Raw genomic sequence first — 18,963 nt, 5'->3', positions numbered from 1 at the left:
TTAGGAGGTGACATGAAAGCCCTGTTTAAATATTTGAAGGGAGCAAGCTGGTTTTCTGCTGCTCCAGAGGCTAGGACCAGGAGGAATGGGTTCAAGTTGAAAGAAAAGAGATTCCACCTAAACATCAGGAAAAACTTCCTGACAGTAAGGGCTGTTTTGACAGAGGAATGCACTACCTCGGAGTGTGGTGGAGTCTGGAGGTTTTTAAAGAGAGACTGGCTGGCCATCTGTCAGGAGTGCTTTGATCGTGTGTTCCTGCCTGGCAGGGGGTTGAACTGGATGGATCTGGTGGTCTCTTACAACTCTATAATTCTATGACCCAAACCCAGGAACCTGCCAACTTTGTCCTCATATATACTCAGGTAATATTGTTATGGAGTGACAATACCAAGGAATAGTCTCACTCTGGCTGAGCTGTATGTTATGGTATTAATATTCAATCAATAACACTCATTATAATATGAGATATTTCATCAACCTCCATATATAATCTTAACACATATATATCATTACTAGCGGAGCCCGGCCACGTGTTGCTGTGGCAATTGTCCTTCTCATCACAGTCCACAACCCACACAGATGTCCATGCAGGTCCAATGATCCGCAGCATAGCCTTTTGGGGTGGTCAAATGCAATCCCTCTTTCCCTTTTCAATTCACATTGTTATATGGTGGTGTCTTGTTTTTTTAGTATAAGCTAACCCTTTCCATTCCACAACGGAACTGTCCAGAGTGCGAATTCCGCTGACCATGAGGCTGGTTGACATGCACAGTCTTGGCTTGGGTAAGGCAGAACTGGGGTAAGGAGGCTATCCCAGTCAGACAGCAGAGGCAGGGTGGTGAGGCACTCAGATTGAGGCCAGCTCCCTGGGTTCTTAAAGGGCCATGTGGAAAAGAAGCAGAGTCAGTAGTGTTGATTCGCCCCCACCCCGCGGATTTTCTTAGAAGAAAAAGGCAAACTCCAGCTCGCTTGTAGTAAAAGAGAGCAGTGGCGAATATGGGTGAGGAAGTGGGCAAGTGGTGGTTGGATATGAGGAAGGGCAGAGTGAGGTGTGTGAGGATGAGCTGGATGTGTATTGTGTGGTAGCAGTGGGTGAGGCACAGAGAGTGAAAGTGATCTGCGTGTGAGGGGGGGAACCCCACCTGACATCTCACACGGCAAAGTGTGTATGTGTTTCACTTCCACTCGTATTACCTAACAGTATTACCTATTTACTGTTTTCACTGCTCCTCTCTGCCCATCTGCACGAACATTCTAAGCCCTCAGGCCACAGGCAGACAGGCTGCACGAACATTCTAAGGGTGACAGTTAAACAGAGGCAGCTTCATGGCCTGGTGCGCCAGGAAAAAGATGTTTTACCTGGCTCAGGTATGGACTTTCAGCGATTTGAAGGTCCCATTACCTGCCCGCAACAGGGAGGAACATCATGTGAAAATTTGGGGGCGATCCGTCCAGCCGTTTTGGCGTTAGGGAGTGACTAACAAAGTCACTGTTTGCTTTTTATATATATAGACTAGCGGGGCCCGGCCATGTGCAAAAGAAACGGAGCTGGTAGTGTTGGTTCGCCCCAACCCCGTGGATTTTCTTAGAAGAAAAAGGCAAACTACAGCTCGCTTGTAGTAAAAGAGAGCTGTGGCGAATATGGGTGAGGAAGTGGGTAAGTGGTGGTTGGATGTGAGGGAGAACAGAGTGAGGTGTGTGAGGATGAGCTGGATGTGTATGAAAGTATGTGTGTTATGTGGTAGCAGTGGGTGAGGCACAGAGAGTGAAAGTTACCTGCTGTGATGGGGGGGGAACCCCAGCTGGTGTCTCACACGGCAAAGTGTGTATGTGTTTCACTTCCACTTGTATTACCTAACAGTGTTACCTATTTAATGTTTTCACTGCTCATCTCTGCCCATCTGCACGAACATTGTAAGCCCTCATACCAAGCCCTCAGGCCACAGACAGACAGGCTGCACGAACATTCTAAGGGTGACAGTTAAACACAGCCAGCCTCATGGCCTGGTGCGCCAGGAAAAAGACATTTTACCTGGCTCAGGTATGGACTTTCGGCGATTTGAAGGTCCGATTACCTGCCCGCAACAGGGAGGAATGTCATGTGAAAATTTGGGGGTGATCCATCCAGCCGTTTTGGCGTTAGGGAGTGACTAACAAAGTCACTGTTTGCTTTTTATATATATAATTACATTTGGCAGAAAAAGTATGATTAAAATGAATTACTACTGAAGAAGATGTTTTGAAAACGTAATATACGCTTGATGCGTTTTGGACATTGAATACATTTTGACGGTCGGAAATCCCACTGGTACAGCTCAATAGGAGAGAGAGAGTGAAGTGAACTCCGTGGATCTCTGCAATTTTTGTCAGGAGAAGAAGGAATATTTTCCAGGTTATCAATGTATAAAAAACATACTGAGATTTATTTCTAAGAAGACTTTATTTGAACTATCTTTGGCACAAAATAAGAGGACTTTTTGGATTTACATTCTATATATGAATGAGCATTCATGTTTTGAGTTACTATTATTGTCAAGAGTTGTATTGTAATAATGAAATATATGTGTTAAGATTATATACAGAGGTTGATGAAATATCTCATATTATAACGAGTGTTATTGATTGAATACTAATACCATAGCATACAGCTCATCCAGAGTGTGACAATTTCTTGGTATTTTCACTGTTTTATCACACTCATTTCTTGTCCTTTGTAATACTGTTATGGAACCAGATACACACCACCTAGGGCTCATCCGCTTGGGCATCATCCAACTTAATCTATGCCATCATGTGCCAGTATGTCCTTCTACCCCCAACCCTCATTCCACCCTCTACCCTCTACCTTCTTACCCTCATTGGACAAGCATGTTTGTCTTGGCCTCAGAGAATCAATGAACACAGATTAGACACAGGGAATCAAAAAGCTTGGAACCAGCGCAGACACATTTTAATCTCCCGGTGGGGGGGGGGGGGAGATTAGGACTAATAAAAGGAAACACTTCTTCACGCAACGTGTGATTGGTGTTTGGAATGTGCTGCCACAGGAGGTGGTGATGGCCACTAACCTGGATAGCTTTAAAAAGAGCTTGGACAGATTGATGGAGAAGTCGATCTATGGCTACCAATCTTGATCCTCCTTGATCTGAGACTGCAAATGCCTTAGCAGACCAGGTGCTCAGGAGCAGCAGCCGCAGCAGAAGGCCGTTGCTTTCATCTCCTGCATGTGAGCCCTGTTGCCCTACCCTTTTTACCCCGCTTTATTGGACAACAGATTCAAAGCAGTTGTTATGCAATATGTATTGGCAGATGCCAACAGCCATGTGTGTGTGTGTCTACAGCAGTGTGTCCAGACCAAAGACAGGCCAAGCAAGCAGAAAGACCTGTCAGCAAGCTCAAACCTCGGAAAGGGTTAATCCAGTCAGCAGGATATCTGGAAGCCTCATGAACATGTCCTTCAACACCACTCCCTGCCAAAGGAGATGCAGCACAAAGGATCTAGGAAATACCCTGCCACAGCTCTGCATTTCCTTTCCTTTCCTATAAATCTATCACCTCCTTTGAGACAACTGTTCTCTCCTTGAACCCCACACCTCAGCCACACCTGGATACCACACCTGGGCAGAGACTCTCAAAAGAAACTCTGCCCAAGCCATTAAGGCCACCCCTGATTTAATTATGGACAATTGGTTCTAATGTCCCGATGCTTAGAAATCAATAGATAAACTGTTAATCAGTTCAACCCAGCTATTCCAGCATGGAAATCCAAGAAATTGAGGAAGGGATCTCCCTGCTCTCGCCCTAGACTATGCTATGGATATAAAAGTACAGTTCACCCCAAGTTCAGCACTCTCTTTTTACTAGTCTGAACCTCCCTTGCGTCCAGATAGTTTTGAGCCATGATATATCGTCCTTCTTTTGGATCCACATGCTGGCTGTCTGAATCCTTGCCTCCTTCAGGAACCTTTCATCTGAACCTAGGTAATGTATAAGTTCCCACTACTCCCCTCCTAATCTTTCATCCAAATTTATTGTTCCCCCCTGCTTATATCTCTTAGGAACTGCTGTGTAAGCCTCTTTACATCTTACTGTATGAATGTTTCCACCAAACCTATAAAAACGTTTAATTTTACTTTGGTTCCCTTTCATTCCCTGTAGAACGTTTCAAAGCCATTTTCTGGTAGAGTTGTTGTTAAAGATCCCCTCGCTAGCCTACCTCTCGCTGCCAAGCTGAGTCATTCCCCACCGCTATTGTAGAATGTTCTTACTGTTGAGCTAGCGCAACAGCTCCCAAAGGCACCTGGTGGGCCACTGCGAGTAGCAGAGTGCTGGACTAGATGGACTCTGGTCTGATCCAGCTGGCTCTTTCTTATGTTCTTAGATAAGGGGATGTGGTCATTTAGGGTTTCCAATCTCTAGCTGGGGATGAAGTTCTACTGGAATTACAGCTGATGTCCAGATGACCGAGATCAGTTCCTCTGGAGAAAATGGCAGCTTCATAGGGTGGATTCCATGGCCATGCTGAGCTCCCCCCCCCGCCATGAAACTCCTCCCTCCCCAGACTCTGCTCCAGGAATTTTGCAGGCCGGAGTTGGCAACCCCAGGTGTACTTCCTGGTGAGCAGGCTTCTGGCCAGGGCACCCCATCATGGGTGTTTTCCCCACAGACCATATATCCTGAGATAAGGAGATGAAACATCCTGGTTCGGCCATGACTTCCTCATGGCTTCCAGGTCTAACTCAGGCCCACCCCACATCCCGCACCTTTCAAAAAATGACGAAATTGGGGGTTCTTTAAAAAAACCTGCACCACTCCCGCTCCCATGCAAACACTGTGGGAGACGGAGCAGTTTATTTTTCCCATCCCGCCGCCTGCAGCCAATCAGAATGTTGGAAAAACTGTACAGTTCACGCATGCATGGCAACGTTGGCGAGGAAAATGAAACTAAACCGGGGGCTGTGCGTAATCACCTGGAGTTCTTCCTCCTAGCCTGAATGCGCTGCCGGGTTGCCGCGTGGAGGGAGAAACCAAGATAGAAACATCCCAGTATGTATGATCCCAGTTTTCCCCCAGGATATTTTGTCCATCCGGAAAACACCTTAGTCTCCCTTCAGGGGTGCTCAGGGGAAGACTGTAGACTCCTCTCTGGGACCTGCCGTGAGATGCAAGATATTTCTTTTCCCGTGGAAGGTGAGAGGATGTGAGCTCTCAGGCTGGCTGAGTAACTTTGGGATTAAATCAGGCTCTGCTTGGGGTCTTTGCTGGCCACAGTACAGAAAGCTTAGGTGCGTAATTCCAAACATATGTGCTCTCTTCCCGCAACCCCACTCAGATACAGAAAATGGAAGTGTCACTCCGTGTGTGTTTGTGTGTGTGTAAGCTGCATAAGCCCTGAGGCTGATTTAATGAGTGACAAAATAGAATCCAGAAATGGAATTTCCTCAAATCATAGGTATGTGGGGTTATTTACAGTAGGGCAGGCCGTGGGGAAGCATGCACCGTAAGTAAATACACATGTCGTTTATAGAGTTTTTTGCAGGAAAGACTGTGAGGGGGACCCCAATAAACCAGTAATCTACCATTTTCCATCTGGTACTAGGATTTAAGGAGCTTAATAACATGGAATTGTATTTAGGTCTGCCTGTCATGCGGACAAATCGCTCTTCCAAATTTCTCCCTTTGTTCTCTTTATAAACTTCCTTGGCTTTTTGTACGTGGTATATACTTCTTGAAAGTAGACAAGTAGTAGACAATACTGACCCTGATGAACCAGGAGACTGATTCAGTGAATGGCTGCTTCATATGACTCCATTTTGGTTCAGTTAAACAATTTCAGAGTGCAAATGGCAGTGGGTAGCCGGGGATTGATGGCCACTGACAAGAGATAGCTTTGAAGTCTGGGGTTGGATGCAGAGCCTGGGAGGGAACGCGCCTTCAGGTGAGAACTCCAAGAGCAACACAGCTCCATCTGCATGTCACTGGGGGGAATCCTGATTCATCTGCTAAGCTGGATCACCCCGTTCTCAGCAACAATGACACAGGAAAAAAGCAAAAACATCATGATTTCAGCCAGCTCCCGTATCTGGTTTGATCCTGCCATGTTTCCTGCCCAGGACACGGGATCCTTTCTCTCCTCATTCCTCTTTCCCCCTGAATTGCTGTGGTTGGACATACTTTCTCACTCTCTGGACTTTCTGTTCCCAGACAACGTCTTACCGGCTCATGAGACACCTGCTGTTGTAGTTCTGTCAGTAGTATGGCACGTAGCTTGTTTTGACCCTGGGAGAGGCTGCGTCGTCTCTAGACTGTGGGACTGGTGAGGGGCCATCTCCCCCTTTGGGAGCAGGTAGTCGGGGTGGTGTTGTGTGATGTGGGGCATGATGTGGGGTATAATGGAGGGTGCTTCCCTGCTTATGCTTGTTGGACAAAAGGGACTTTACGCTGTTTCCTGCCTCACCCTACAGAGGGTTTTTTTACTAGCGAGCGAGTGGCTAGATAGGGACTTAGGAATTTGTCACCTTTACTCTACCATGCTGACTCTATCCCTTTGATGTAGACTGATACTCTTAGGGACTTCCTTCCTTGCTTCCACCTGCTTCTCCGAACCTCTCCATCTTACCTTCACCATGCCTAGGGAGAGGATGTGTCTCCTACACATCCGCCTCCATCCAGCTAGATTAGACTAAATAGTGAACCTCTCTCTCCACCTTTCTATCCAGAATGGAGTTCACTAATAAATACTCTTTTTACTAGATTAGAAACTACAAACGACTCTGACTTTCTTTTGTGTCTGAAGTTCTCTCTAGCAAGCTCAGCCACGCGTGTGAGCCCAGGTAAGCTTCCCTGTGTTCAGCCTCTGTGCCACTCTGCTACTTTTGCAAGGGAAACACACGCACCAGGTGTGCTTCTCCCAACAATGCTTTGGCTATGGCAATAGAAGTCTAAATGCTTATTCCTGATGCTGTTCCACAGTAACTGAACATAGGCATCTGAACACAGAGCCCCATTAATGAACCATCCAAGGGTACGGCACTCTGGTGGTCTGTAAGTGTTAGGGGGATTGTATCGAAGTGATTCCTAGCTCAATGCAATTGCTACAAGATATATGTAACTAGTCTGCTATATATTATCACTGCTGTCCTGGGACATTGTTTCCTTGATCTTAACTTTATAGCTTCACACTCTGAGTAAATAACTAGGCTTTCCCCTGACACTTTGGTCTCAATTCTGAAGTCCCTCCCCTCCCCAAATCCTTCCCTCCCTTGACTCCACTCCCAAAGCTACAGGAATTTCTCAACTGAAGCTGGCAACCCTTTGGCGGATATTTGTCTCTTCTCTGTTATGCAAATGGCTGGGTATTTGTGACTTATTATCAAGCTGTATCCCAGCCCTGGAGCAGGAGAAACTACTGCACAGACACAAAGCTGTTCAACATGTTGCTCCAGAAGAATGTCAACAGAGACAGTCATGGTTGTTAACAGGGGTTTGCCTTGTGTGAGATCAAGCAAATTTGCCTTGTGTGAGATCAAGCAAATTCAGGTAAGTTTGCTGGGCAGTTGTGCTGGCATGGAAGTTCTCTGCCCATTTGTTCAAAGCTGCCATTACAATTAAGACTGTTGTGGACATGCACAGATGAGGTTCGGGGCAAAGACAGAGATGAAAACAGCTGTCCCCTCTGGTGCTCCTTTGTGCAGAACTGATCAACATTCAGCAGGTCTTCAGTGGACTTATTGGATGTGAGTTTCAGCAAAGGGTTTTGAGGGTTTCAACCCTGTCCAAACAAGAGAACAAAGAAAATCAGGACCTTCTTGGTTTATGGGATCCTTCTAATGATGCTACCCTATAGCAACACAAGAAATCACTTCATTACCTGACAACGGTGGTGGGAACTGTTGCTGCCGGGCTTTGGAAAAGCCACGAAATGCCAACCACGGATGAGTGGCGACAGAAGATCCGGGACTCTAGAATAGCAGATAAATGATGCTTCTGAACAAGAAACGTCTCGATTCTTTTCTGAAAGTGGGGGAACCGGTGTGATGAAACTCACATGGTGATGATCCCCCAGATAAGGCATTAATAACAGCAATCAGAATCCAATTTAATACACTTAGATGTACTGTTTGACATTTTATTCTCATCTTGAATCAATTGTTACTATTATTTATGTAAAATTTAAACAACAAGCATTTAGACACATAGTATGTACTATATATATCATATTTCTTCTATGTTCTCCACATTGACTTATTACAACTATATGCATTACCACATTCTGATAACTAGTAAAAACATAACTTTAAAAAACAAAAGAAAAACAGGGCAATGTAAAAACTGACCATGTGACCCATTAAGAATAGGCCAAAGTGCCTCTTTCTACAGACTGACAAAAGAGTCTGAAACTTTTCCTTTCATTACATCCTTTTCAACGGTCTTTTTTCTCTCACTCCAGCACATGGTTACCTGGAGGCAGAACGAAAAAAGAAATAAAACTTCAGCCATTCAGCCAGCTCTGCCACACCTTGAGCCTCCCGAGGGATCACCTGCCTTTGAACCAGATTTCTTCTGAAGCGGTGTGTGTGTGTGTGTGTGTGTGTGTGTGTCCAGTTTCAAAAGCCACAGCAGAATGCAGACTTGATGGGCGCTCTCGAAAGGAGCACTCCCCAGCAAAACAATGGCAGCCGCTGGGTAAACCATTTCACACAGCACTGACAGACATGGGAAACTTTCCTTTGGAGATGGGAGGGCAAGGCAGCGGAATTGGGGGAGGGGGGTTTAAGGCTCCCCCTGCCCTATTTTCCCAATCTTTAGCAGCCCCAGGGACTGACTGCTCTTGGCCCAGCTGGGGAAACAGCCCACCAGTTAGGGCTGTTGGGTCCCTCCTGGCCACTGATGGGGGAATGGGGTGGCGGGTGGGGTTGTCAGGTGCAGCTTGAAAAACTCCTAGGCCGTTTCCGCACGGCCAAAAGCAGCGACGCGATGACGTCGCAAATTGCGACGCATCCCAAAAAAAGCGTTCACACAGACAGGCGGAGCTGCGGGCGTCCGCAGCCCCGCAGAAATGTGACGGTTCGCACGGCAGCGCTGCGGAAGCGGCGTCTCGCGATGTTGCGCCTGCGCACTTGCGAAGCCGTGCAGGCCCGACGCCATTTTTGCCGACAGCTCCGTGGCGGCTGTTCGCACGAGTGCGGCGTCGATGCGTCACATGGGGAAAAAGAGTGGTTTTAAGCGTTTGCTGAATACACCGTCTTCGCGCCGGTTTAGCGTTTTCGCGACGGCGCGACTGCGCACCTCCGCCGCTGCGCGTGCGAACGCTCTCGCTCTGACGCTTCTTTTTCCGTTGCGACGACGTCATATTTTGCCCGTGCGGAAACGGCCCTAGGGATTTAGGGATGGTGCCTGTGGAGGACGGGGACTTCAGTGGGGTGCCAGGCCCTAGATCCCACCCCCCAGGGGAACTAATCTCTACAGTCTGGAGATGAGCTGTAACTCAAGGATATCCACAGGTCCCACCTGGAGACTGGCCTCCCCACCACAGTACACAAAGGCAGGGTTGGTTCCAGGTTTGGGGGGGGGGGCTGTGCAGAGTGCTCAGAAGCTCTTCTCTGCTGCCATGCCCTGTAGCACCCCTTTCCACCCACCTGCTCACCTGCCTGTATGGCCCTCAATGACTGCCCAACCAGGGGTCCTCTGAGTCCTCCCAGCACCTGTGTCCCAGCCACATTCATTGCTTAGATTCCCTTTCCCAGCTAGGCATCAGGGCAGCTGGGTGGGCAGAGGGGCTAGCAGCAGCCTGGGCCCTGCTGAAAGGTTTGGGTCTCAGTGGCTGCCCCTCTTTGGCATATGCTGGCACTAGCCCTTCACCAAGTTTTCCCCAGTGGGGAGAGTTTTGAAGGGGAAAACTGTAACTATTATTTAGAAGAAAAAGTTTCTTTGGTTGTCTGAAAATTTCTAGCAAGATAACCAAGGCTCATTGCAAAAAAACATGGTTTATGTTAAATGAATTACGGGGAGTTGGCGGACCCAGGACTCGGCTCACACGTGATCATTCCAAAATGAACGTGAGTGTCTCGGCCTCTTTTTGATGGGAAAGAATCAGTGTTCTTGGGCAGGATTAAGCCGGGATGTTTGCATTTGTGCATCATGAAGACCATAGTTAAAAGTCAGAATCTCATTACACAAGAACCTGGACAAGAGTCAGGTCAGGGTTTCCTGTGACCCGACACACAAGGTCCTCGCCTTAGAACCAGCTGGGGGAAGAGGTGATTTTCCTTGGAGAGGTGGCATGGAAGCACTTGAACTTTCTTTCCTGACTCATTATCAACAGCAAAAGTGGCCATGGGGACATCGTGTTTACTTCACCGCATGTCCAGAATTTTGTGAACGAGGACGTGGGGCCCATGGAAGCAGGGCAAATGCCCCCCCCATGACTAGCAAAAACGGCACAGGAGATAAGGTTGAAACCTCGTCTTTCACTAGACTGCTGCTCTGAGCAATGTCACCCCACCAGTCACTGTGAAAATGAGTCTCCTGTTGAACATCTGACCATGAATGTGGTCACGGGAGTCCCAGCCTGGCTCATGTCCCGCATGTCACACAAGAAGTGCCTGGCTGTGGCTAATTAACTATCCCCAGATTCTGCTATGCTTGACACACAGCAGAATGGCTGCAGTCAGATGGTCATGTTAATCATAGTGAACATAAACTGTGTTTTCCTCAAGTGTCTGAACTATACCCAAGTGCAATAGTTTTTGGTTTCATCATCAATTAATTTTATGGGGTGCTGTCTTGTATTTTATATTTAGTCATATTGTTAATGTTGTTAGCTGCCCTGAACTGGACTTCAGTTAGGAAAGGATAAAAATCAAGCAAACAAGCAAATAAATTGTAAGGAATTCCATAGAGCAGAAATAAAAGGCTTTGTTGGTTGAAAGACCGTTTATTCAGACATCTTAGAAAGCTCACGTACACGGCGTGGCAGGAATGAAGTCTTCCCCGCCAGACCCACAGGTTATAACTTTCTCCGTCCCATCCCCCTCCCGGTGTTCCCCGTCCCATTCTCATGGGAACGGCATGCTCATCTCTCTCCGTGAGATAAGGCCTCTGCCAGAGAAATCGCAGCCGATTCTGGCCCATCGCCCGAGCCCTGGAATCTACTCAAGGCCAAGCGGCTGTGCTGAGAATCAACACCATTGAAACAACTTACACTCTGCTTCCCCTAAGAAACACTTCTCCCCTGGTTTGTGTGGGAAGGTACGATTACGGAAAGCAGAAATAAGGGAGGGGTGTTAATATTTTCTGAATACACTCCATTGATTGATAACCAGCTTTAGGAATACCCCCCACCCAGGAAACCAAATATTGCAAGCGTTTGCGGTTAAAGCGAGAGTCCAGGGATGAAGCGTCCATTAATTTCGCAATGCTTGTGGCCATCAATTATAGCTCGGTGAGGGGTATCTCCGGAGGGTTGTGCCAGGCATCGAAGCGAGGAGCCTCCTTGAGTAAACTGGAATGATAAACGGGATGAATATTACTTAATGAGTTAGGCAGTTCCTAACCCGGGCAGTAACATCATCATTTAATTCCGTCAACTCTTCGTAATTCTAAAAGGGTCCTACGAATTTTTTGCCCAGTTTTGAAAATTTATGCACGATCTTCTGAGATTTTTAGTAGACAACCGCAGACCCAAGCCCCAACACGCAAAGGGAAGTCAGACCGATGTTTCATCCGCCTGGAACTTTGGGGAATCTTTAGCTTGCTGCAAAGCAGTCTGAACCGTTTTCCACCCCTCAGCCAGAGATGAAATCCACTGCTGGAATTCTGGATGGATGCAGCGCCTCCTCCGGTGAGTTGGGGCAACGCGGTGGGAAGGAGCCGCCAGAACACAATTTCATAAGGGGGTTTTTTGCGGTACTGCTATGAACGGCATTGTTATAGGCATATTCCGCAAACGGAATTTAAATCGCAGACCAGTTGTTCTTGGTGATAGTTGGTGTAATTTCAATCGTAAATACTGTTCAAGAGTTCTGTTCGTCCTTTCTGACTTTCACCGCCACTTTGAACGTGGTAGGGCGGCAACTGCCGGGGTAGCCCTTCAACAGACTCAGGAAAGCTTTCCAAAAAATTTTGAAATTGGAATTGGGGACCGCCGGCTCGGACACACCACCTTGAGGGAGGAGTGTAGACGGTATATATGTTTGAATGAAACAACCACGCCTAATTTGGGGAGCGGAAGGAATGGAGGTGCAGGGGATGAAATGGGCTATCGGTTTGGAAAACAGGGTCCACCACCACCCACAAGACTGTGTTTCCCTGGCTCTCGGGTAAATCTGTAATAAAAAATCCATTGAGATGACTTCCCAGGGGCGAGGGAGGCAATCCGGGAGAGGTTTTAACAGGTCCATGGGGCTTTCCGGGGATGGATTTGGCCTCCGCACTGAAACGAGAGCACCTTGATATACGCCTTCCAATGCAGTTCTTTGCGATGGCGCGCCACCAGAATCTGGGATCGGCGTATTGGCTAAGTGCAGTGTCTTGAGAAAGCCAAAATGGTCCAGCTGATGTGGCATCATGGCAGGCTCTCGAGAACCTGCTTTAAGCATAGCACATACCAACACTTCCGCTTCCAAACACTCATTCATCTAATGCCGCCAGCTGGGAGTCACCTTCCTCCATGCCGGCAGCTTCATGGAAGACCTCGGGCCTCACGAGTTCCTCAAGCAGGAAGTGGGGAGACAAGCGCTGGGAACGGGCGTTGGAGGAGCCGGATGTCTGGGATTCGAGTGACGGCCAACCCCAGTTGGGAGGGGAGAGGACAGTGCGCTGGATGTTCTCAGAAGGCAGCTCCACCCCCCCCAGGAAGGCAATTGACAGTGCATCAGCCAGTTTGTTTGTCTTTCCCGGGAAAAACATGGACAGTGAAGAAAAAAAACGCGAAAAGAAATCGGCCCAACGTGTGATGTTGTTTTGCAGACATTTTCGAGGGGGGTAGAGTAGATGCAGCCAAGTTCTTGTGATCCCGACCAGACCTCGAAGGCGATGTTTAGCCCCTCAAGCCAGTGCGACGCTTAAGTGGAAAGCGCTGCCTTGATGGCAGCAGTCTCTTTATCCCCACGGTCCAGTTGAGTTCTGCGCCCGAGAATTTTTTGGATAAATAAGCACACGGAACAAGCCTACCATTTTTATTTCTCTGCAATAGGGCTGCTTGCCAAGCGCCTTGTCCGTAGCTAAATCCACGTGAAACCAACAAGGCTGGAAGGTCTGGGTCGGGGTTCTGCGTTTTAAGACGAGGAAATCGGTAGTGAAAGCCGGTATTTCTAAAAGCTGGAAGGCTGTTTCCACGGACATTCTGAGACCAAGGGAGGGGAGCCTCGTGGGCTTCGGCATGCTTTGTGAGTCTTTACCTTTAGTGCTGTAATAGGTCTCCGTGGAGTGGAAGGGTCAATTCAGCAAAATGGGGTATAAAGTCACGATAAAAAATTGAGCAAACCCTAGGAAAGATTGTAGTTCTTTCCTGTTGGTGGGGGCTGGCCATTGCTGGACTGCTTCAACCCTTTGCAGGCATCCATTTTTAAACCTTAGGATGAGATCCTGTAGCCCAAATAGTCTATGCGGAGGGTTTGATGAAAGCAGCACTTAGATGAAGTTTTGCGAAGAGGAGAGTTGTCGAAAGCGTTGTAATGGCTTCCTAAACCAAAGCCTCATGCTCCTCCACAGTTTGTGAGTAAATTAAAACATCATCTAAGTACACAACTACTCCTTTATATAATAAATCATGGCAAAACTTCATTGATGAGGGCCATATGAAAGCGCCAGGTGTCCCTGTAGCGTAATCCCTAATGGCATAATTAAGCATTCATATTGTCCGACCAGTGTTAAATGCTGTCGAAAATGCCTCAGAGTCTTCGTGGTAATTCTGACTCTGTAGTATGCTTCTCTCAAATCCAACTTAGCAATCCGCCCCTTGCCCAATGCATCTAAAAGGTCCTTGATTAAGGGCAAGGGGTATTTATGGACATGGAAACAGCATGTAATCCGCGGTAATCAGTAATAAAGTCTTAAAGACCCGTTATTCTTCTTTACAAACAGGACAGGAGCCGCTATGTGTATGTTTGCAGCCCGTCGCATGAATCCGCTGAAAGCAAGGTTTTTTATCTAAGAAGCGCACGGAGTTCTTTCTCCCTCGCTAGCTCATGCTGATAAATTCTACCCTTGGGTAGTTGGACATTCCCGGCTGTAGCATGATTTTGCAGTCAGTGTCTCTATGGGGCTGCAAAATTTGGTCACATTCCTGTTCTTGAAACACTCTGGCTAAGTCCTGGTAAGCTGGAGTGAATGCCTGTGGAATTGAGAGCCATTGGGATGCACCATTGAAGAAATGTTCCTAAGGGATTTATCTCATTCCGGGATGGGGGGTTCTCCCTCCAATTCATACCTCCATCAGGGGGGATCAGTGAATTCTAGAACTGCTCCTTCCAAATAATATTTGGTTCATGTAGCAATAAATCCATGGCATGCCCAGGACAATGTAGAAATGTTTGGCCACCGGAGGGGCGTATGAAACTAATCTTCTCCCCTTAAATGGTCAGCTTAACCAAGCGGAGGACAGGTTATGCTTTGAATCGAGTCGGGCCCTCCGGCTCGATGCGGGCTGCCGGCCCATTTGTGTGGAACGGTATGGGCTTTTCATAGGAGGAACTCGGTCTAAAACCGAAAGCTCTTTCAGCCACTTTAAATGTGCGATTACAGCAATGGGAGCAACCAGAATCTACGAGGGGCCGTAGGCCAATATACGTGTATACTTAGCAGGGTTGGCCAGAATCGCTGAACAGTAATGGGGGCGCTGCCTTCACTCACCGCGATCTGGAGGTAGGGATCCACATCCATGGGCTTCGATTTTACGATATAAACTGCCACTTCCTCCTCCCTCGGTAAGTCACCCTCGGTAACCGCTTTAGACGAAGCCCAGTTGGAGGAGGGCCGGATCTCCGCGTGGGTGGCTTGGCAGAGGTGGTGCGTGGGGTCGGTGCGTGGGCTTCTGTTTTTCGGCAGTTGGCAGCCAGATGGCCTGGTCCCCTCAATAAAGTTGCACAATCCTAAACGCCGACGGCATGCTCAGAGGTGGTTTCGTAGAGACGGCTGGGCTTGGCTTGGCGAAAGTTGTAGAGGTGGTCGTAGTGGCGGGTTTCGCGTGCGGTCATTTCCCCAAGCGAGCGTAGTCCAAACGGTGCCGCTACTTCAGTGATCCCAAGCTCGATCCACTCAGCGCATAGTGCGCTGAATACGGATGAGAAACACCATCTCTCAAGTTTTACGTCGATGGCATCAGAGAAGTATTCTCATTTATCATGCGTTCAGGCCAATCCGAGGGAAGTCGAAAGCAGTCATGCCCGAACTCACGAAAGCAAATTCGCAAAGGAACGGTTGCCCTGTTGAATAGATTTTATGGTAAATGGATGGCTTCAGTTTTCAGCGCTCTGGATCTTGAAAGCGGCTCTTTAGGGCTTGGAAGAAATGCAGCCACTGTGCGAGTATCATCCGCCTGCAGCTCAAAAAAAAGGGTCAAGCAAACCAGTCAGCAGCCAATTCCCGCCCAGAAATAACAGACCCGGAATGTCCCGTATTTTTTCACGTGCTCAGATCGATATAAGTTTCATCATATTCCTCCATATGTGCATCGTAGGTGCAAGATGAAGTAGGGGAGCGAAGTGGTCCCATCGAAACGGGTAGGGATCGGGCTCAGTAATATCCTCTCTCCACGGCCCTTGGAAACCCGCTTGGGCTGCGCCGCACAGGTTGGGGCGGTGGAGCAGGAGGAGAAGGAATCGGGGGAGGCATCCTGGCGCCATTGGTTCCCGCTGGGAGTAGCAGGACCTTGGGAGGCGGCAGGAGCGCGAGTAGCAGGTCCCAGAAGCGTCGAGCAGATAGGATCGGCAATGGTGTCACGCTCGGGTAACAGCAGGCGCCAACTCGGGTCATCCTGTCCCGCTGCTTCTTCCAGCTCCTGTTCGGCGGCAGTTAACTCCCTCTCTTTGGCGAAGTCAAGGCAGATCTTGATGTGCGTGCAAAGCCGCCTTCTCCCCGCTTCCAGTTTGTCAAGTCTTCGGGCTCCTGTTGAATAGCTGCAGTCAATTCACCTTGGCGGCCCAGATGGCCTTAATACCTCAAGGCTGATCGCCTCCAGGTCCATCCTAGAGTGTTCTAGGACCTTATTGTGGATCGATAAATCTTGCATATATTGCCGCTAGTAACGCCGCCTTGGCTCCGGGCTCCACCCAAGTTGGACGCCTTTGGCGCTTTGGGTTGTTCACGATCTTTTTGGTGGTTTTCACGCTCCTCTTTGCAGCTGTTCGCGTTCCTCCTCCCATAGCTGGCGCTTCACGGGCCTATACGCTTCTTGGGTATCTCGCAGTCAAGCCACTTCCTCGTCCTAATCTCTTCTTTGGACGGGAGGGGAAACAAACTTCGGATGGGGAGGCAGATCTTTCCTCGGATTCCTCCTCATCAGAAAGTAGCACCTCCAGTCCATCATCATTCCCGCTGGCTAAGCTTCATGCGCATCAGCTACCCTACGCCCGGGATCTGATGGGCCAGATTGGGTACGGCACGGAGCCCCCTCCCAATCATCGAACCCGACCCTCGACAAGGACCCGGTGTTAACTGCAGTTTCCAGGAACGGCTCCGGTGCTATGCCACTGTGGATTCTTGGGAGCATCATCAGAATACGAAGTCCAGGAATCGCTCTATTGATTCCTGGGTTGCCGCATGAAAAGTGGCTAGGCCCATCTCCTCGGTGACAGGGTGCATCTGAGGTTTGTAATCCACACGAAAACGGGTAGAGAGATTCAGCTTCCCACAGGCGCATAATCCATAGACAGCGCCCCAAACGTCTCCCACATGCCACCAAGCATGATCGCTCTCAAGGTCCCTCATCCCAACGGCGGCGGAAGACTCGGGTCGAGGCGGTAGGACGGGAGAGAAAGTTAACAGCGAGACCCGCTCCTCCGCTGGTTTCTCTGTTGAAGGGAAGGCTCTGAACCCTCTATGGGGGCTACCGAGCCTCCCTCAGTTTCTTAGGGAATATTCAACTCCTGCGGCCGGGAACACCAGAGGTCCAATTGGATTTGTGGTAGCAAATGAGGATTAGGATTCCTGCCACAAACGTAAGGGAATTCCATAGAGCAGAAATAAAAGGCTTTGTTGGTTGAAAGACTGTTTATTCAGACATCTTAGAAAGCTCACGTACACGGCGTGGCAGGAATGAAGTCTTCCCGCCAGACCCACAGGTTATAACTTTCTCCGTCCCATCCCCCTCCCGGTGTTCCCCGTCCCATTCTCATGGGAACGGCATGCTCATCTCTCTCCGTGAGATAAGGCCTCTGCCAGAGAAATCGCAGCCGATTCTGGCCCATCGCCCGAGCCCTGGAATCTACTCAAGGCCAAGCGGCTGTGCTGAGAATCAACACCATTGAAACCTTTACATAAATAAGGTGAAAATAGGGTGAATGGTTTTCCGGTATGGTTTTTTTTGTATGGCCATGATCCTCTGAAGATGCCAGCCACCGATGCAGGCAAAACATAGGAGAAAATGCTGCTGGAACATGGTCATACAACCTGGAAAACCCACAACACCCCAGTGATTCTGGTTATGAAGGCCTTCAACAATACAAGGTGAAAATACATATAAGGAGCGCAGAGATTCATGTGCCTATTTGGCCAGTGCCCCTATGATGCCTCCCTAGTGATTAACTCAGGTCTAGTACAAAGTTAAAAAGTTGCTGGTTTAAAATCAAGATGGTAAGAATTTTACCAGGACATGAGAAAATGTTGGAATGAATCTGTTTTCAAACATTACATTTCTACTTTGGTTGGTTGCAGAATGAAAACTGAGACACTATCAAACTTGGCTGTAGACTCCTAAATCACAGATGTTCTCCATCTTGCTACACCCCCCCCCCCCCAAAAAAATATATTCATATTTTAATCAGTGTCATTATCTGGGATTGATGACAGGTGTTTTTTTTGTTTTTTGTTTAAAACCCCAACAATATCTCTTCATGTGTGGCAATGCTGAAACGTGAACCCATATTAATGTGCTTCCTTCTTTCAAGGTCCTTATAGGGATATGCATCTGTTGCTGCAAAGGACAAGATGTGATCTAATAAGGACGACGAATGGGCTGATCTCTGTCCTGGGAAGAACATCCCAGCCTGAACTTCTGATGCGATTTGCTAACAACCAGAGCACCATCTGTGTGAGAAAGAGCGGCACTGCAGCTTCCTCTAAAGGCGGCTTTTCCACACTCAATTAACAAGTTATTATGTGCAGCAGTTAAGAGCAGCAGACCTTCGGGACCGCCTGTAGGAGCCAGGCCATCTATTCTGGTGTTCGTGCCGTCTTGCACACCGGACAGCGAACAGCCCACAAGCTTCTCTAGAAGGCTTTCTCTCTCTCTCTCTCCTCTCCCAAAGCAACCTTCTCCGTGAAACACTTTCAGGGACAAGGAAGAAAGCAAAACAAATCCAACTGCTGGCAACACCACAGTCAGACCACTTTTATTCACAGCAGTTAAAAACAGGAACAGAAAAAACAATCTTGCAGGTAGTTGCACTACCGGTTAGAAACCATTTCAGTACTGAATAAAACAAGGCCTACATGCTCTAACTTAACTACCACCCTCCTTGCACGAAGGACGAAAGAGTTTCTGCCTTTCCCCTTCCTCCCCTGTGCTTATTTACCCTTTCCTGTATCAGCACCAGCTGATCTTTTTAGGGTGACAATGATTATGTCTCGTTGGCAGTAATCCAACTGGTGGTGCTGTTCTAACTTACAATGCAAGTGCTTTTCCCCTCCCTCTCCACAAGCGGCCATATCTTCCGCAGAGCAATCTCCAAATGTCAGGTTGCCAGCTAGGGGTGCAGTGGCCCACAAAGCACTCCCAAAGCCTTGAGTCTGCGACTCCCCCTG

The sequence above is a fragment of the Sphaerodactylus townsendi genome, linkage group LG01, assembly GCF_021028975.2.
Source record: "Sphaerodactylus townsendi isolate TG3544 linkage group LG01, MPM_Stown_v2.3, whole genome shotgun sequence".
Lineage (NCBI taxonomy): Eukaryota > Metazoa > Chordata > Lepidosauria > Squamata > Sphaerodactylidae > Sphaerodactylus > Sphaerodactylus townsendi.
This window is presented reverse-complemented; position numbering follows the sequence as displayed.